This window comes from Narcine bancroftii, chromosome 7 (genome assembly GCF_036971445.1).
Source record: "Narcine bancroftii isolate sNarBan1 chromosome 7, sNarBan1.hap1, whole genome shotgun sequence".
Lineage (NCBI taxonomy): Eukaryota > Metazoa > Chordata > Chondrichthyes > Torpediniformes > Narcinidae > Narcine > Narcine bancroftii.
In genome coordinates this window covers 2,832,093-2,848,304 of record NC_091475.1, presented here as the reverse complement: position 1 = coordinate 2,848,304, position 16,212 = coordinate 2,832,093, and the positions used below count along the sequence as shown (strand labels likewise).

The 16,212-nt window shown below is 38.8% G+C and overlaps 2 protein-coding genes across 5 annotated transcripts in view; one reads left to right on the top strand and one right to left on the bottom strand.

The window, feature by feature from the left end:
- The window catches only part of fstl1b (follistatin-like 1b), a 73,870-nt gene that overhangs the window by 8,848 nt on the left and 48,810 nt on the right, over positions 1-16,212 (top strand). The window lies entirely within an intron of this gene.
- Positions 1-16,212, bottom strand: part of cd247 (CD247 molecule) — a 255,004-nt gene that overhangs the window by 195,763 nt on the left and 43,029 nt on the right. The gene's annotated exons all lie outside the window — the stretch shown is intronic.

Genomic DNA, 16,212 nt, shown 5'->3' with positions numbered 1-16,212 from the left:
GATAGTGGTGGAGGCCAGTACAACAGGGACATTCAAAAAAACTCCTCGAAAGGCATGTGGTTGCAAGAAAAATGAAGACTTATGAGTGTGAGGTAGGGAAGGATTAGATTGTTGTGCAATAGAATTCCATACGTCAGTACAACATTGTGGCTGAAGGTCTTTTGCTGTCATGTTCTTTTTTTTATTCCCTTTCAATGTCGTTATTCTCCTTTTTCCCCCATTTGAGCAGACGTTATAATGCACGCAGAAATATTTCCGTTTAAAGAATCCCATTGCTCAATTATACTTTTGCCTTCCAAGCTTTCAGTCCAATTTACCCAGACAAAGTTATTCCTATCCTATTAAAATCAACCCTTTTCACCTTGGAATAATGTTCATCTTCTTCATCCCTCCAAACATTATAATTGGGTTTTTATTTGCTGTTTCCCCCACCCCCAATACTTGTTATACATTACATGAGTTATGTTCCTGAACCTCATGTCCATGAAATTACATCATAACCAACACTGTTTGGTACTCCTGCAATTGATGTGATTCTTTCGCTAACTGCATTTCCTAGTGTGACTGCACAATATTGTTTAAGATGTGTTACAAGCCCAGAGGACCCATAAACCCAGCAGTAATAGATATTCACCGTGACAAATGGTTACTTAAACAAAAATTGTTTTTAATTATCTTTAAACGTGAAAACAGAATCAAACTTTATCTATTATTAACTTAACCCCCTTCTAATTCTAAGCGCATGTCTGTGTAATATGTGTGTAAGTTCAGAAAACTTCTTTGGTTCACAGTCCGATCTTACTTCTCATTCCTCCAAGTTCACTGGTTGCAGGCAATTCTTATACCGTGTACAGAATTTAACATGTATAAAGTTCACCAGGCTTTGGTGCTCGAAAGGTAAATGGTTACCACTTAGGAAGGTTCGTGTTGGTTTTCAGAGAGAGATGTGTTATTCCAGGACATCCACAGCTGAGGTACTTCCATCAGTCACCTTGGTGTCTTGTTGGTGAAACTTGCCCCACCAGGGTTCTCCAGATGATAAACCTCTTTGTTTCAGGTCACCACAGAGTTCCTTTTTGTTTCTCTTATTCCAAGTGAAACATTAGACAGCCAGTCCTCTCCTCTTTCATGAACCACAAGGGCTTGGACCAGGCTGTCTTCCAAAAGTTTGCCAGCTTGTCCTGTTTCAGTCCCAACAACTTCTGCTGGCTGACACTGTCAAGTGATCTCTGCTTCTCCCTCTCACACACGGAGACTGAGAGAAAGCCTGTTTGACTCTCTGTGCTTACAAAACCATATGGCCCTCTTACAACAGCAAATTCTCCTTTCAGATAGCAGCGACTCCAGCCTGCTCTTTCATCTGTTCCCTTTGATAAGCAATAATCCATTAATGACATCTCTTGAGCACTCTTCAAAGCTCTTGCAAAAGGGGGTGAGAGCTACTACATCTCCAGTATTTCAAATAAGATCTATTTTAAAGTGTTTGTATGTGACCTACCCTAAGAAACCTTTCCCAATTCATCTCCCAAAAACATTTCTATATACTCTGTCACAGATGCTACAGGAACTTGGATTTAGACTGAATGTAGAACATAGAAATCTATAGCATAGTACAGGCTCTTCAGCCCACAATGTTGTGCCTAGAATCTCTCTATTGCATAATCCTCCATTTTTCTCTGTTCCATGTACCTATCTAATGGTCTATTAAAAGATCCTATTGTACCTGCCTATACCTCCATTGCCCACTACTTTCTGTGTGAAGAAATTGCCTCATACATTCCGCCTGTTCTTACTCCCAAGCACCTTAAAACTTTGTCCCCTGGTGTTAGCCATTTTGGACCTATCCTCATAAGGTGTGCTCTCCAATCCAGGCAACATCCTTGTAAATCTCCTCTGCACCCTCTCTATGGCATCCACATCTTTCCTGCAATGCATGCATATCTACTCTGGACCTCCTTGCACTCTTTTACTCTGGTCCTGTCATGAAATGTTTATTTCTCATGTTCTGGTACTATTTATCACTCCCATTTCTGCTTGCACACCATCTCCAAACTGATCATCTTCAATTGATAAATCTTTGTCACCGTGTATCACTGTTTCTCCTGGTCTCCACCCCATCAGACTTCTCTGCAATTGACTTGTCTAACTTTTCTCATGAGAAGTTGTGAGCCTAAAACTTGATCATTGTTGTACCTTCCTCTGATGCCATCTGACTTGATGAATTTTCCAGCATTTTCTGTGACAGATCATGTTATATTTTATATTGTATATAGATGTTTTAAAGGAGATAAATTATGATTTTTTTTAAGTGTAGGTCACAAACAAATACAAACATTTCAAAATAGATCTCATTTAAACTGCCAGAGCTCTGCTCAAGTCAGACAGTCCGGGCTCCGAGTCCCTTTGCAGAAACTTTGAAGAATGCCTATAGAGACTTCACAAGTAGGTGTTAATTGGACATGGTGTGCAGTGCTGCAGTCTGTCTGAATGCAGTGTGCTGTTCTAAGAGGGTCATGTGGTTTTGTCTGAAAGAAAGAATTCAGTTCCACAGTTAAGCAGCAGCTGGGACTGGAAGAGGACAAGTTGGCAAGTTTGTGAATAAAAACCCATTTTGAAGAAGGGTTGTGAGTTCTTAGTTCAGCCTGTTCAAAGCCCTTGTGACCCATACAAGAGGAGATGGCTGGCTGTATAATGTTTCACTTGAAATAAGTGTGGGGGGGGGGAAAGAGAATGGAATTCTGTGGTGACCTGGAGAAAAGAGGTTATCTGGAAAACCCTCGTGGGGCAAGTTTCTTCAGCAAGTCACAGAAGTGGCTGATTGGAAGGAATTAGTTTGTGTCCATCGAGCAACAAATCTCTCTCTAAAAATTGACAAGAAACTTTCTGAGCAGTAACTATTTTACTTTTCAAGCACTGAAGCCTAGTGAAATTCATAAATGTTAAATTCTGAGCACAGTATAAGAATTGCCTGCAACCAGTGAACTTGGGAAAAATGAGAAGTGAGATTGGACTGTGAATTAAAGAACTTTTCTGAACATACACACATTACGTACACAAACACTTAGAATTAGAAGGGGGTTAAGTTAACAGTAATTAAGTTAAAGTTTGATCCTGTTTTTATGTTGAAAGGAAATGAAAAACCACTTGTTGAAGTAACCATTTGCCTTTGTGAATTTCTAGTGCTGTTGGATTTTGAGGTCCTCTGGGTCTGTAACACTACTTTCAATAATTTAAAAAAAAAACATTTTCACTTTAGGAAGAGATAGGCAATTTATCCCACTGAGTGTCTAAATTGCTTATTTTTTTGCTGAGAGATGACAAGGATTTAACAAGCAAATTTGTTGAACAAATTGTTGGATTAGTGGGTAATTGCACCACGCCTCCTACCTTTCAGCCATGCTGTTACTGAAGTACAACTCCATTCTCAGTACAGAGGGTAGATGGATGTGGAAGATGAAGACAAAAAATGGTTTAAATATAACAATGTTGATTTTTGGTATTGTGTCTTAAAAATCTATGCATTTGGCAAATCTCCAAACATCTTACAATTGTAGAAACTCAATATAGTGCAACATTGACAAGATAAAACCTGATTCTGATAAAAACTAAGGGACTGTTCATACAATGCTGTCAGCTACTAAAAACCGTTTAACATTTAAAGGTTCAGTGATTTGATCAATTTGCTTTAATCATACGATCACATTTTGTTTTGCTTTTTATTGTCCAATTTTACTTTCACAAATAGCTGTCTTCAGCATTTAAGTAAAGTCAGTATATGATTAGTGAAAAATGAGCTGTTTTTCCGATGGCTATCTACCACTGTATATAAATTGTGACAATAAATATCATATTTAAGACGTAACTTTTCAAACTAGGATAATAAACTTCTTTCAGTTGACTTCTTGCACAATATTTGTTCAATTTAAGGTTAAAATTCAGTTGACTTAATGCCAGTCACATCAAGGACATTGTAATGCGAGATTTACTAACTCATAAGAGATAAACACAATTAGAATACACAAATTCACAAAAGTTATTCAGAAAGAAAAGGTTCATGCCAGAGCTCTAAAAAGTTAAAACCCAATTAGTTGCTTCGATACTAATTGCTTCACTATTTTGACATCATTCAGCTGCTTTCATTATTGCCTCAGGAAAATAGGTATTTTTGGAGATGAACGAAATGCCAGTAGCATTGATACTAGAGCAGGATGACGAATGCACAGACTGAATTCTGTAATTTGTGAACTAGTTCCTTCTGGTCATTGGTACTAGTGTTATGATCAAATTTGGCATGTTCAAAGCAGCACTACACTTAAGAGTTTAATGAATACTCAAGGAGGTTTTGGTTTTCTTTGTAGATTAAATTTGGTTTGGTATCATTCAATTCAGCAGTCTGTACATCCTGTAGGTGTGTGGATCACAACTAACAAGAAATAAAAGGTGAATACCAGATGCAAGAACCAGAAATGATGCCAAGTCTGCAGACTGTTTTAGGATTCCACATGTCCTTTATGAGTGCAAATGAAAACAATTTGCAGTATATAAAATACAAGATTAATTCTACTTCCAAACAAGGACTTCAACACCAAAAAAACGAAAATTTAATATAGAACTACTTTGATTAAACAAGGTCGGAGGGAGATGTGTTACCAGTAAAATACACCAGAACGTTACATAACTAAATTGAGAGCAAATTACACTCGGGTTCCATGTAGACACTGATATTTCTCATTGTCATAAAATTATATGGTGACTTTGAGAAAGTAGTAGATACAACATACAAAACAAACTCCAGCCTCAATTTTATACTAAACCAGTCAATTTTTTCCATAGTATTTTCACATTGTGAGTCAGAGAATAAAATTACTGACAATCTGTCTTGGCTATTCCATCTAACGTTTTGTTCAAAAATGGGAGACATTTATATTCCAATAATTATCATATTTTTTATGACTGTCTTCCCCTTTTAATGGGGACAACTCCTATATCATTTAGAAACATTTCATTGCTCTCTTACCCTAAAAATTTGTCTCCCAGCACCTTCTCTTCTCAAAGACACCATTTGCTTCACAGGTGGACATGATTAACTGTCAATATAACACAGGTGAGCACAATTCATTGGCTTCACAGTTTAATTGCTTGGTTGGGAAGAAAAGAGTTCAGACCAAGTATTTCAACCCTAGCATCTCTTGTCATATTAGGTTAGCTTTCAATTTTATTTTATTTATAAAATAGTTTACAAAATTTCAACATTGAGTAAAGGACGGTCTGTAAAATGGCGGTGCTGGCTTGACGGGCTGAAGGGCCTACTCCAGCTCCTATTGTCTATTTTAGATTAATAATGTTTTAAATTATTACCAAACACATCCTATGTTACTTTTAAAAAAAAAATACCTTCCATAGCTAAAAACAAATGCTTTTAAAAATGGGGTTCAATAGATAAAATTAACTTTTAGGATTCAATAGGTAAAATTATCTTTAATCTGAAATTTGTTTTTAAAAAATTATTTGAAACAATTGTCTGTTTTTATTAGCAGAACAGATTAACTGGGTCTAATATATTTTAGGACAGTAAGTGCAGGTTTTAAAGTCTAGAATTTACATTTGGGTCACAGATTTCTAGTGGTGAAGATGTTCAATCCTGGTTAGTACTGCATAATGGGCTGGTGATACTCCACATCAGGTGGTATGTACACAGAGTGAAACTTAATTTTTTCTTTATAACTTTTGTCGAATCTAATGATTATTTTCAGAGTTATTTTTAAATAAATAGAAAACAAGAAAATGACAGGGAATATGGGCCAAAATATTTGTTCAATCTTTATAATAGTAAACTTTTTTTTAAAAACTTAATCGTGGGCCATTAGAGAACAAAAAGGAGCAAGGAAGTTAAAAATGATAATTATCCTGTGACATCATCAGGCCAACTAATAGGAATAAAGACTTACAGGACTTTGAGAATATCAGAGTCTGAAAGGGAAGTAACAAAAGCAAAAGATAGATGCATTACTTGTGATCTTTGAAAATGTCCCTCTTTTTTTCTCTGGAGCGTAGAAGATTGAGGGGAGATTTGATGGAGGTGTTCAAGATTTTAAAAGGGACAGAGAGAGTCAATTAAGAGTGGGGGATATTCAAACCAGAGGCCATGGTTTGAGATTGCAAGGGGAAAATTGTAAGGGGAACACGAGGGGAAATTTCTTCACGCAAAGGGTGGTTGGGATGTGGAATAAGCTTCCGGCAAAAGTGGTTGAAGCAAGGACGTTATTTACATTTAAGGAAAAACTGGATAATTACATGGAGGGGAGTAGATTGGAGGGGTATGGACCAGGTGCTGGTCAGTGGGACTAGGAGGGTGGGGATTTGTTCCGGCATGGACTAGTAGGGCCAAACTGGCCTCTTCTGTGCTGTATATGGTTATATTCTGCAAATGTGCCTGCCCTAGTACCCAGTGTGCCTCACCACAATACCCATCCATCATCACCAAAGGTCTATTGGCACAATTTGTATTGGTCTATTTCAAATGTAGTATTTATTACTTATTGTTTCTCCTTCTTTGTATTTTATATTTTTTCTCTTTTTATACATTTCATGTACTTGAGAAGCTGTATCAAATAGTACTTTCATTGGATCTGTACATTGTACATGAGTGTAGCCTTCATTCCAAAACTATATAATGTAACACCCCTTTTCAAGAGAGGAGGAAGACAGAAGGTGGGATGCTCTATCCCAATTAGCCTGACATCACTATTTGGAAATTTGTCGGGATTGGCTAACAAGGATATTTTGGTGGGGTGTTTATAAGATCATAATGGAATTAGCAGTTTTATAAATAAGATATTCTATTTGGCATATTTTTCATTTTGTTTTCAATGTTTTGAGCCAAGTGTGTATGGTAAAATTAAATTAGTAAACCTAAGTGTACTTGGGGTTATTTTTGTAAAGCTTAATGAACTGATAAGTGCTAAAGTGTAACTTTGGTGCAAAAAGATCTCTTGAATTTGGGTTTCCAACAGAAAAGAGAAATTCAGACTAAAGAGATATTCTAATAACTAATGAGATGTCGTGGAAATCAGCTCTTCACTTCAATGATTTATAATTCACATTATTCACTTTGCTGAAGAGAACAACAAATTTGTGATTGATACAAAGTGGGGGGGCGGGGGGAGTTCTGAGAGTCCAGATACAGATAGGTCAAGTGAATTGGCAAATAAGCATTATATGAAGATATCCACATGGAAAAGATGAACAGAAATCAGAATTTTATTTAAATGTGTTGAGTATAGATGTAACTGGTGTTCTTCCATATAAAATAGGATGTGAAATAATGTATAATAGAAGTGGTGGCTCAGCCTAGCACCAGGCAGCTAATCAGGTACATGAGAACAGTTCCGAGACTGAATCTAGAACTTGACACAAAGCATTCTAGTTCCAAATTATGACAGTTTTGCTGAAATGAAGAAATTGAAAACACACTAAAATGAATGTGCATGTTGAATAATGTCATGGCAGAAGCTTTTCCACAGGATTTTCCACAATTCCAAAATTAGTGAATTCTGAACACTTTAGTGTCCTACATACACATGAAGCAAATGAGCCAAGATCAATATCGTTGAATTGGCCTGGTCCCAGATTTTTAAAGAATTGGCAGTAAGAAATGCTCTTACTTGTGTTACAGCGAGGCAAGTGGGAATGTTTCCTGTGCTATTACAGAGCCTGAGGGAAATGTTAGTTGTCTAGACAGCCCTGCTAAGCTTTGCATTCATGCAGGAAAGGGCCAAATTGTTTCACTTAAAAGGAAAACATGGTAAATTGTAGTGTGCCCATATTGTGTGAAATTCTGCAGACAACAACTTATTGTCTCAAGATTTCCTGATGAAGTGAGCAGAAACTCATGAAAACCAATATTTCTCAGCCCTTGTACATTCCATTTTGTTTGGAGTGGTGTTGATTTCAGAAAGGAGGTAAACAAGAAAATTTGCAGATGCTTGAGAAACCATAGAGAGTAAAAGGCAGTCAATGTTTCAGGCCTGAGCCCTTCTTCAGGAGTGCTGAAAATCACTTCTCCACTTCTTTTTCCTCTCACCCTGGATCTACCTTCTACCTCTTGCCTGTTAGCCTGTGCTCATTCCCTTCCCCTCCCCATTTGACTTAGGCATCCGTCTGGTTTTCAGCGCTGCCGAAGGAGGGCTCAGCCCCATCATGTGACTTTGGATGGATGATGCATGACCTGCTGAATTTCTCAAGCAACTCCAGGAATAAGTTACCCACAGCAAATTAACAACTTTTATGCTTGGACTTGATTATCTTTTCCACACTTTTGATGGAAATTAACCTATGATGCTTGTTTTCCAGAGGTGAATTAAGACACTGATAGAAAATTCTCTTTCTCTTGAGCAGGTGAAGTTGAAATGTGGCAGCCCAGGGTAGTGGGTAATAGAACTGAAACCAATAAGTGACTGGGATATTGTTGGATGTTATGACTAAATAGATGGAGCTGAATCTGCATGTGTGAATGGGACAGGAGCCAAGTACACTTTATTAGTGAAGTACTGAATGCATGAAAATCCCTAGGGTGAATAGACAAGGAGGCAGGGTCTTTGCAAATAAAGTGATCTTCTTTGAAAAGAAAGTGATATGATTTAACTGTGTATGATTGAATCATTACCTGTCTTCCTGAGTTGTATGATCAGTGCCCCACTTTTTCCCCTATCAGCCACTTAACATTTCTTTTATATTTCTGATGAGCTATGTAATTTGTTGAAGGTTTTGTGAAGCTTTGTTCCATTCAAGGTTTCCTCTTTCGAAGAGTGTGATACTTTTTACTGATGGATCTAACAGCCAGGTGCATGAAGTTGTTAAGAGTACTTTGAACTTGATTACAAATAAATCCTCTCTCTTTGTGAAAACGTCTTCAATTTTTGTTTTGCTGTTCAGTGACGTTCATTGTTGAATAAGTTGATCTCAGGCCACACCATGAAGTTGGAAGTGTATATAATCTACAACAACTTAACTTCTCCCCTACTCTACTTACTTCACTGCACACTAGGAGGCTTAGAAGCTACTTTTCTATCTAAACTACACAAAGGGTGCATCACCTGCCGCTAAGGAATAGAACCATAGAGCATTAGAGCACAGAAATAGGCCCTTTGGACCTTCTAGTCTGTGCCAAGCTATTTTTCTGCCTAGCTCCACTGACCTGCACCCAATCCATAGCCCGCTATACCCCTCCTATCCATATACCTGTCCAAATTCTTCTTAAATGTTAAAATTTACCCTACATTCACCATTTCAGCTGGCAGCTTGTTCCACACCCCCACCACTCTCTGTATAAAGATTTCCTTCTTCTTCCCCCTAAACTTTTCCCCTTTCACCCCTAATCCATGTCCTTTCGTTTGTATCTCACCTACCCTCAGTGGAAAAATCCACTTACATTTACTCTGTCTTTCCCCCCCTCATAATTTTAAATTCCTCTATCAAATCTCCCCTCATTCTTCTATGTTCTAGGGAATAAAATATTTGTTTTCCCAGAGATGATCCTTTTCAATCACTTGCAGATATGAAATTCACTGTTTAATTTTTATAACTGAATATCCTAGTACATTGAAATCCAAACCTTATCTTTTGATGAACACAATGGATTCTTTGGAACATTTTTTTTGGATTCCAACAATATAGAATCCCATCATAATACAATTAAATATTTAATATACCATAGAAAGCTGCATGAAAGTAAAAATACACCTTTCTGCAGTCAGAACCTCAGATGACTCGTATTCGTATTCAAAATCTTTGTATTGCCAGAACCCATCAAGAAGGCAAAATGACAGATGATTGTCTTTGACTGATTATGCACAGATCTACCTAATTTTTAATATGACTGAAGTAATTGAATGGCATTTGACAGATTATTGTAACAAACATTAGTGCAGACCGATACTTTTTCTTACTCATGCTGGTTTTGCAGCAATTCTAGATGTTCTCCAAAATGGTCACATCCTCTTCCACCACATTTTCTTTACAGTTGTACTCGTATTGAAGTTCTGCTCCACGTGATTTTCATTAAAATAAAATTCCAGTAAGTGTTTAAAAATTGGACAATAAATGAAGTTTGGGAATAAGATTCATTTGTTGGTAAATAATGGCAGTGTAAGAATGAGGAGAATACCAACACTTATATTATGGATTCAAAGAGAGAACCTAAATATTTGGACTCCTGGGTCCCAAAATAATTTTTTACATTCAGTCCCCATTATTATTTAGAGAAAAGATTCATTGTGCAATATGTAAAATAATGATTCCATCAAGTAAAACTGTTTTAGTTGTTAAAATATCTGCACTCCTAAGCATTACATAAAATTGAGCATTTCAGTAGAACTGGTTCTCTCTGGAATCTGGAGTTTAAATACCCACACTTCCAGGAACCTTTTATTTTAAACCAAATTTCTACTGACAAGGATCATTCAAATGGAAATGGTCTTTAGTGCTCACCTATCATTTGGCCTAGCAGAGAAATATGAACAAGAAGTGGATCGGAGCAGACTAGTTAAAAATGTCTGGTTGCACCATATATCACATTACATAATGATTCATGATCAACTTAGCATTGATTTAGCCTAAGAACAGGACAAAGTCCATTTAGAAACTTTGTCAAAGCAGAAAATGGCTCACTATTGGAGTGGCATGGTTAGTGTACCGGTAAATGCAATGCTGTTACAGCGCCAGCGATCAGGATCGGGGTTTGAATCCCACGCTATCTGTAGGAAGTTTGTACATTCTCCCCGTGTTTGCGGGGATTTTCCCTGGGGGATCTGGTTTCCTCCCATGGTTCAAAGCGTTCTGGGGATTGTAGGTTAATTGGGCGGCACAGGCACGTGGGCCAAAATGGCCTGTTATCGAGCTGTATGTCCAAAATAAAATTCACCAATGCCTCAAAATTTTAAATTCTTATCTCTGTATCCATTTCCTTTATTGATCATACACCTCCCTTTTTCTTGTCTTTGGTGACAAAATCCTTTGACTGCATGTCACACCTCCAGTTCTTGCCTCTTGTGCATTTTGAATGACCACCCACTCAAATCGTGGTCATACCATCTACAGTTTAGGTCCTTTGCACTGTTGCTAAATCTCTCTTTCCATAATGTGCTATAAAGTAGCACGTAAATGCTGCATCTTGCTTCCGAAAATCAACATTTCAGTGATGCCTCTAGATAACATATTTAGAGTTATTGATTGAAAATATCATATTAGGTATCAATATTTCCACTGCCTCTCTCTCAAAATACTGCCTTTCAAACATTGATATTCCTAATGTTAGCCCCCTCCCCATCTCTATCTGCTTCCACTGTTTCCATCAATTTAACTACTCCTTCCAGTGGTCTCTCCCTCTACTTATCTCTCCCCTTCTACCTTCTGTCCAATTTCTTACTACCTTTTATCCCCTCCCCAGAATCAGCATGGCTACTGCCTGATCATTGGTATTCCCGAAGAAGGGTTACATTGACTGTCTATTTTTTTTTATGGATGCTGCCTGGCCTGCTGAGTTCCTCCAGTGTTTTGTATATTGTTTCAGTTTTTCAGCATCTTGTTTACTGCCTTGAAGAAAACATCTGCTGGGCATTGTTCCCACCATTGCTGTTGTTAAATCATGCCCTCAAATCACTCAAGTCACAGCCATGGGAGGGGAAGTCAAACTCGTCCTGCGCTCTCTCTCAAGAAGCAGAGTGAATGGTAGGCAGAAGTAAAGATAAAGAGGGAGCAACAGGGTAATGAAAGAAGACAAAAGAAACTGCAGATACTGGAATCTGGAGCAAATAATAAACTGCTTGGAACTCAGTAGGTCAAGCAGAATTTGTGAAGTGAAAGGATTAGGACTGGGTAGTGAATAAGTCCACAGACAGCAACCCCTTTGAAAGTCCTCGTGGAAAACTGTCTTTTCTAAAAGTGGAGGCTAGTCTTTCAAGCAAATGCAAGGCCATTGGATTTCATGTTTCACAATGTACCAAGTCAGTGGAGAATGTAATATAAAAATGTTCATCAAAATCCTGGAAGCGAGAACAAAGTCAGAATTTAACTTGGGGTTATCTTAAAGTATTGGCTAGTAGGCATTCCTCAGAACATTTTCAGGTGTACTTTGTTTTGAGATTGAGTTGCCTATTACCTTTCAAACATGCAGATTTTCCTTGGTTGAAATTCATAATCCTAATTCTTCTCTTTGGCTTGGCTTCGCGGACGAAGATTTATGGAGGGGGTAAAAAGTCCACGTCAGCTGCAGGCTCGTTTGTGGCTGACAAGTCCGATGCGGGACAGGCAGACACGATTGCAGCGGTTGCAAGGGAAAATTGGTGGGTTGGGGTTGGGTGTTGGGTTTTTCCTCCTTTGCCTTTTGTCAGTGAGGTGGGCTCTGCGGTCTTCTTCAAAGGAGGTTGCTGCCCGCCAAACTGTGAGGCGCCAAGATGCACGGTTTGAGGCGTTATCAGCCCACTGGCTGTGGTCAATGGGGCAGGCACCAAGAGATTTCTTTAGGCAGTCCTTGTACCTTTTCTTTGGTGCACCTCTGTCACGGTGGCCAGTGGAGAGCTCGCCATATAACACGATCTTGGGAAGGCGATGGTCCTCCATTCTGGAGACGTGACCCATCCAGCGCAGCTGGATCTTCAGCAGCGTGGACTCGATGCTGTCGACCTCTGCCATCTCGAGTACTTCGACGTTAGGGGTGTAAGCGCTCCAATGGATGTTGAGGATGGAGCAGAGACAACGCTGGTGGAAGCGTTCTAGGAGCCGTAGGTGGTGCTGGTAGAGGACCCATGATTCGGAGCCGAACAGGAGTGTGGGTATGACAACGGCTCTGTATACGCTTATCTTTGTGAGGTTTTTCAGTTGGTTGTTTTTCCAGACTCTTTTGTGTAGTCTTCCAAAGGCGCTATTTGCCTTGGCGAGTCTGTTGTCTATCTCATTGTCGATCCTTGCATCTGATGAAATGGTGCAGCCGAGATAGGTAAACTGGTTGACCGTTTTGAGTTTTGTGTGCCCGATGGAGATGTGGGGGGGCTGGTAGTCATGGTGGGGAGCTGGCTGATGGAGGACCTCAGTTTTCTTCAGGCTGACTTCCAGGCCAAACATTTTGGCAGTTTCCGCAAAGCAGGACGTCAAGCGCTGAAGAGCTGGCTCTGAGTGGGCAACTAAAGCGGCATCATCTGCAAAGAGTAGTTCACGGACAAGTTTCTCTTGTGTCTTGGTGTGAGCTTGCAGGCGCCTCAGATTGAAGACACTGCCATCCGTGCGGTACCGGATGTAAACAGCGTCTTCATTGTTGGGGTCTTTCATGGCTTGGTTCAGCATCATGCTGAAGAAGATTGAAAAGAGGGTTGGTGCGAGAACACAGCCTTGCTTCACGCCATTGTTAATGGAGAAGGGTTCAGAGATGTAATCCTAATTACATAATAATGATTCAGACAATGTGTGGAAAATCAAAGTGAACCTGAATTTCATCTCAATTGACTCAGGAGTGTACTTGGTTGAAAGTACCCCTCAAGAGTAAAGTTTCAAATGAAGCATACTGATGTTCATAGCGTTTTGGATTTTAAAAAAGATATGAGACCACAGATGCTGGAATATGGACCAAAACACAAACCACTGGAGGAACTCAGTAGGTCAGACAGTGTCTATGGAGGGAAATGGATGATTTGAGCCATGACCTTTCATGTGATGCAGCATTAGTTCTAGTACTTGTCCATAAGGATCCAGAGAGTCCCAAATTTATACCTGATGTTTGTTAGGTTTGTGGTGGGGTTCTCCATTCTCCTGATGGTAAAAGTTGTCACTCCATACTTATTCATGTGGGTCATTATATGGATTGGGATTAGTTGTATTAAGTCTCAATGCAGTTGTTTCCAAAATTATTAAGAATAATTTTGGAAACGACTGCACTGAGCAACATAAAAACTGCAGATACAGGAATCTTGAGCAAACAATGAACTGCTGGAGTAACTCAGGTGGTTAGACTGCATCAACCTTTCAGGTTGGGACCCTTTCTGGAGAGGATGAGCAACGTGAAGGCAGATGTGGATCCATATACAAGTTACTGCCTTCAGGAGAAATCAAGTGAGGTGGAAAGAAGTGATGAAAAGTGGGAACAAAAAGTCTTTGACACCACTGATAGACTTGTAGAAAATGTCAGGAAAAGGCTTTAGCCTGCAAATAATTATTGACAAATCCAGACAATAGATAATCTTGTTTATGAGATTCACAATGAGGTGATAGCAGCTGTAGGGAGTGGTTTAAGTTGAAAGTTGATTCAAGCAATCTGCTGCTCCATATATAAATGATGTCATTATTATCAACTAATTTCTTGGTTTCTGTGCTGCAGCTGTGCACCCTCCTACGATAATTACTATAGGCAATTTGCACCAAATTCTTGTGTACACGTCATGAGTGCGCTCACAGACATTCCGTCTACTAAGCACACTTTTTTACTCAATGTTAAAATGTTTGTCTTGTGAAGAGTTGGGAACACGTCTGTTTCCGATGATGTGTAATCTGATCTCATTGTCATTATGTTGGAATGTATTGCAAAGCTCCACATCTGTTTCACATCAGTCTGGGAGGATAACACATGTTGATTACAGCCCCCAAAGAATCACAACTTGAGCATTGTATTAGCTGTGGTTTGGAGTTGAGTTAAAAGAGTGGAAAAAATGCTGGGAGGAGGGAACTGTGGAATATGAACTCAACCCACCAGCATAAACCAGATGAACATGCTCTAAAATGCTCCAGGTTACTTTTCTAAGCTGGAACCATAAAGATTCTCATATCTACAATTTTAACATACAAGAAATCACAAGGAGCCAGTAGTGTCCTACTGCATACGAATGTCCGCTCATGATGAAATGAAGACCAATACAATTTTAAAATATAGTACCCTCAGCATTTTAAATAGGCCACCTCAGGACTAAAAGGAATCAGGCCCAAAGTATAGGGGGAATCACTCATAACCCTGGGCAACAAATCTTATTAAAAGGTCTTCTTCCTGAAAAAAATTGGGGATTATGACAGACAACTTCAAGCTGAACACAAAGATAATTTCACATTTGCTGTATCACATAGGAAGTTGAAGAAACATTAAATTAACTTTGATTTAATTTAGCATTATTTAATCACATAACAATACTGACACATTGCATTAGTTCAACTGACCTATAAATGTTTTGCCGCTGATCTTCGTTTGTACTCAGCATCTGATGCCTCTCGTGTCAGTGCTGGTGAAACCTTTCACTATGTTTGTCACTGACTTCACCAAGATCAGCAGAGAAGATGTCCGAGTGCAAATGCAGAAAATTAATTTTTAATGACATGTTGCACTTCATGGTTTTGTCTGCTTGAAATTGACAAAATATGACAGGAAATCACAAAAATCTTTTTAAAAAAAAAAGTATATGATAGGAAATTTTTAAGGTGGTTTTTTGTGATCAGCAGCTCAAAATCCATAAAATACACCCAAAAATGTTCAGGAAGCAAATTCTTCATTGTCCTGTACAATTTGTACCCATGGCCAGGATAGATTTGGTTTCTCCTTTCCAAATGAGAATCTTCCAAGATTCTTATAATTTTCCTCTCTTCAATAAACCACATTAAGAAATGCTGTAGAGATGGTGTGGTACATCTTTTAAGAACTGAGTGTACTACGTGACAGGAGATTGGCAATGTCATAATACAGCTTTTTCACAGATGTTCAGCGATCTGGGATTGACTCTGATCTTGTGCTGTCTGTGTCCAGTTCGCATCTTCTCCCTGGTGCTCTGGTTTCCTCTCTCATTCTAAAGACTCCTAATTGACAACTAACCTAAGTTGGCCCAAGTGTTGGGAGATGATAAAATATTCAGGGGTTGGTACTGGGCGCGTGTGACAGAATCAATAAAAGGAAATGGGTGGGAGGATGGGATTAATGTGATTACTTGAAAACTGACATAGATATGATGGGCCAGGTCATTGGAGATGTTTATTCTGAAGAACTTGAAGCTATCTACTCTTTCGACTTCAGCACCATTAATGTCGACAGGAGTGTGGCCTCTGCATCCTCTCTCGAAGACAATGATTATCTCCTTTGTCTTATTGGCATTGAGAGAGAGGAGTTATTAGTTAAATTTTGCACAGTGCCACTGGTCTTTCCATCTCTTTTCAGTATTCCGATTCACCATAATTTGATACTTGTCCCAC